We start from the raw sequence: 5,004 nt of genomic DNA, 5'->3' as shown, positions 1-5,004 counted from the left end.
AATGGTGTCACCCAAGTTCAAACAAGCAAGGATGGAGACAGATCTAGGATCAATATCAGGTCCAGCTAATTCCAGAGGCAGTGTACACCTTCCTTCCTCCCTTGCTGAAGGCAATGGCTGAGGCAATGGCAGAGGCGGCAGAGCTATTTAACATCTGTGTGCTGCCTCGAGTTTCTCCACTCTTTGGACAGAGTCTCAGAAGTGGGCTGAGATAGAGCTAGAGTGAAATGACTACACTAGGATGGGAGAGGCCAAATCAAAATCAGAAATGGATTGGGGGTGATGCCAGGAAACAGTCTTACGAGCTGTTCTCACACCCAAGGTGAGAACTTGTTTCTTCACCCTGCCTTGAAGTGTTCCTGAACAGGAACACGTCAGTGGCATCCTCTCATTCAGTCCTCCCTGGATACGAGCCCACCACACATGTTAAGGATTCTAGGCTCAGGAAAGTGCAGGGACTTGCTAAGGCACTTGGCTAGTTAGCAGCAAAGCAAGGATTCTAACCCAGATATTTCTTTTAAACCCAAGTCCTTTCCACAGAAACTGCTTTCTGCCACGTTTTATTTTATTTTTTAAAATTTATTTCTCTTCCCTTCCTGGCCACCGCCCCCCCCTCCCCCCCCCGCCGACTCCAGTTATCTGCTCTCTGTCCATTCACTGTGTGTTCTTCTGTGACTACTTCTATCCTCATCAGAGGCACTGGGAATCTGTGTCTCTTTTTGTTGCGTCTTCTTGTTGTGTCAGCTCTCCGTGTGTGTGGTGCCATTCCTGGGCAGGCTGCACTTTCTTCGCACTGGGCGGCTCTCCTTACGGGTGCACTCCTTGCGCGTGGGGCTCCCCTATGCGGGGGACACCCCTGCGTGGCACAGCACTCCTTGCACGCATCAGCACTGCGCATGGGCCAGCTCCACATGGGTCAAGGAGGCCCGGGGTTTGAACTGTGGACCTCCCATGTGGTAGACGGACGCCCTAACCACTGGGCCAAGTCCGTTTCCCTATGTGTCTCTTTTGTTGTCTCATCTTGCTGCGTTGGGAGTGTGACACCATTCCTGGGCTGGCTACGTTTTATTTTAATTGCCTTACCCATGGTAAGTGGTCAATTATTTTAATTGACTTTCCCGTATTTAACATCATGGGTGTGTAACAGCAGGGGACCAGCTGTCTCCAAGGCTTGAGGGATAATGTCAACCTTTGCCTTCCCCGGGAGGATGGCTCTCAACTACACAAATGCCCAAACGTGGTCAAGACCAGCCCATTCTATCAAGTTTTTCTCTCTGATCAACTGTGTTCATAGGTCTGTTGCTTCCCCCCAAAATGAGCCACAATCCAAGGTAAACTGCCTCAAGAAGGATTTTATCCATTGGACTAATTGGGGATATTTCCAAACATTAACATCTTTTGCTAGGTTCCACAGAAGAATCACCCTCTTCTGATAGGTGTCATTGCTGAAAAAGCGCTTGTTAGTCTCTGTTGTAAAATCTGAAGTTCTCTTGAAATGTGTTCTGCTCTGATAAGCTTGGATCTGTAAATGAAAGCTTTCTGGCTGGCAAAAAAAATTGGTAACGACTTCTAAACTAGCTGTCAGAAAATGTGGTAATTGGAGAAAAAAAGAGTGTGAGGCAGCAGTATGATCACACCATTACGTAAACTGTTTCTTTTTCCTTCTGCTTCACCCGGAGGCAGAAAAGGGCTCCTCCAGGAGAAGGGTCATGACACAGACTTCTTCATCCAAACAAGAATGCTCAGGAGGACAATGGACATTGCTCCATTAAATGATGATTAGTAGAAGGATATGAAACAGGAGTTGAGACATCTCTGGAAAGGCACTTAAGTCGGCCATGCTTGAAGTATGTCCAGCATGGACAAGCTTAAGGAGGATTTAAAGCTAGGAAAGATTCAGAGTTTTTAAAAAATATCATCTACCCAGTGGCCAAATGAATTCTTAGATCTGGTGGATTCAGACCCAGATTTTATTCTCCAAACCCTTTGTTGCTATGCTCCAAATCTAAATTGTATTTGCAGGCAAAAATAGAGAAATCAGGTCTGCTCAAAGCTGTCTTTTTCTCTATTCAGAACAAAAGTTTATCATGAACCCTGAGAGTCCTTTTTAGTCTAAATCATTTTTTTTCAGCTAAATAGTTGCAGGGGTAATTTGTGATCCATGTCCTCAGATTCTCCATTTTTCACCCTTTTCTGATTCTTCTTCCTCCAGCCCCGAGGCTCATCTCGTCTACTCCTGTTCTCCCTCATCTCCTCTCTTCAGTTAAAACCCACTCTCAGGACTAGAATGCATAGCAACTGCATTTTAACAAGGAGGTAAGAATGCCCCCACTGAAAGAATTTCATATTCAAGAGTAGAATTTCAGAAGCCATCTATTGTGGGAAAGCATATCTTGGGGACGCAAAGTCTTCCCAGGGCCCCCAAGTCATCCCAATAGAGAACCACTTAGATACATACGGGTCAGATCGATTTCACCCACTCTGAGTCTGAGCCGGTTTCATTAAGAGGCAGAGTGGTGCATCAGAAAACCCACTGTGTGAGTGAGTTCAAGTTCAAGTCTGAGTTCAAATTCCAACCTGCCACTAATTCACTGCGTGATCTTTGGCAATTTACTTTCCGTCTCTGGAATTGTTTTCCTCATATGTAAGCATTGAAGATTTCTTAACATTCTAAGAATCAACAGTGGATTTTTTTTTTAAGATTTATTTATTTTTTTATTTCTCACCCCTTCCCCCTGCCCCCCATTATCTGCTCTCTGTGTCCATTCGCTGTGTTCTCTTGTGTCCACTTGTATTCTTGTCAGCGGCACACGGAATCTGTGTCTCATTTTGTTGCGTCATCTTGCTGTATCAGCTCTCTGTGTGTGCAGCACAATTCCTGGGCAGGCTGCACTTTTTTCGCGCACTTTTTTCTCTCCTTATGGGGCACACTCCTTGCGCATGGGGCTCCCCTACGTGGGGGCACCCCTGCGTGGCAGGGCAGTCCTTGCGTGCATCAGCACTGCGCGTGGGCCAGCTCATCACACGGGTAAGGAGGCCCTGGGTTTGAACCTTGGACCTCCCAGGTGGTAGATGCCCTACCTGTTGGGCCAAATCCACTTCCCAAACAATGGATTTTTCAGGACCATGACTCTACAAGTAGTCAGACTTGGATTAGGGAGTCATCTCTGTACTTCCCATTTGGAGGAACTTCGCCAGTCACTTAGACCTCACTAAGCCTCATTTTCCCCATCTGTAAAATGAGAATTGAAAGTACCTCCCTCAGAGTGTGGTGAAAAATTCAGCCAGATGTGCAGTGCATGTGAAGGCTCAATAAGTATTGGCTGTTATGATCAGTGCTTCCTGTTAAAGGGTGATTGCCTCTTCCTCAACCAGCAGCCTGTCACCTGATAGTTGGATATTCTTTAAATAAAGTTTGAGGGTGAACCTTCCTTTAGTTTTACTGGATTCTCTAACCTAACTTTAGAAAGAAATTCATGCCCAAAACAATAGAGAGTATATTGAGAGGAAAAATTATTTCTTTCTTAAACAAATGGAAGTTTAATATTCTAATTTTTCACCTTAGCATTTATGAGTCACTGAAATTAATTATGCTCCGTGTTAAAAGAAGCACATTATCCCCCTTATGTTTTGATAATCAGCTCCCTGCCAAGTATTTTTAAAGGGAAATCAACATGTCACACCTGGTTAGCATTATTACTTCTTTAATTCAATCAGGAGGAAAAAAAATATTACATTTTATCAAGTCTTCTTGGAAATAAAGTTGGATTTTAGCAACTCAATAGTTTGCAGTAATTCTAGTCTCCCTCACAATTCAGAATGTATCACACCCAAGAAACTACCTAACAGAAACTGTTTTGTTCATCAAAAGTGAAAAGGTTTACCCTATTTCAAAACATCCCCTTACTCACCTGAGCTACTTACAGGGTCATTGATTTCTATCTCCTTTTCTTTAATGCACAAGTAAATTCATATTCTTAAATAAGAAATATACATCATCAGACAGGAAAGAAAATCCCCAAATTTCTGCCATCCAATTAGCCAAACTAGAAATTTGGAAATCATTCCTGATTTCTCCATATTTTGGAACAGTGACCTAGTCTTGTCAATTCCACCTTCTTAATAGCGCTGGAATCTGCTTACTTTTCACCAGCCCACTGCCATAAACCTAGTCCATACTACTCAGAATGTTATTCAGGCACTGACAACATCAGCATCACCCCAGAACTTGTTAGAAAACAGAATTGTAAGCCTCCCCCCAGACCTTCTAAATCAGAATCTGATTTTAACAGGATGTCTGGTGGTTTATGTGCCCTTTAAAGCTTGAAAAGCACTGAATAGACTGGGTCAGGAGTGGGACCTCAGATCCTACATTTCTAACAAGCTCCCAGGCAATGCCTGATCTGGCATTTCCATGGACCACACTTTGGGTGGCTCTTTGTCTTCTTATCCTCAGTCTGGCCTTCTTCCAACTTAATCTACATTTTGCCAACAAAAGATCATTCTAAGCAGGATCATGTCACTTTCCTGCTTAAAACCTTTTAGTGGTTCCTGGAGTGGACATTTATTTTATTATTAGATTTGGGTTTTCAATTGTTTTAGGAGGCAGTTTGGTTGACCCCTGTAGCAGTTTGATATAGTTATGAATTCCAAAAATAGATATTGGATTATGTTTGTAAACTGGTCTGTGCCTGGGCATGATTAAGTTATGATTAGGGCTTTGATTGGGCCACATCAGTAGGGCATTGAGTCCCCACCCATCATGGGCAGATAAAAGGCATGGCAAAGAACAGAGTTGGAGGTTTTTGATGTTAGAGTTTTGATGTTGGAGTTTGATGCTGGTCTTAAGCTGAAGCCCTGGGAAGTAAGCATACAGAGGAAAGAGAAGCAAGCCTCAGGAAGAGAGGAACCCAGGAAGCCTGAACCTTCCAGACATCGGCAACTATCTTGCTCTAACACGTGAAAATAGACTTTGGTGAGGAAAATAACTTATGCTTTATGGCC

Source organism: Dasypus novemcinctus, chromosome 26, assembly GCF_030445035.2.
Source record: "Dasypus novemcinctus isolate mDasNov1 chromosome 26, mDasNov1.1.hap2, whole genome shotgun sequence".
Classification (NCBI taxonomy): Eukaryota; Metazoa; Chordata; class Mammalia; order Cingulata; family Dasypodidae; genus Dasypus; species Dasypus novemcinctus.
Note: the sequence above shows the minus strand (reverse complement) of the source record.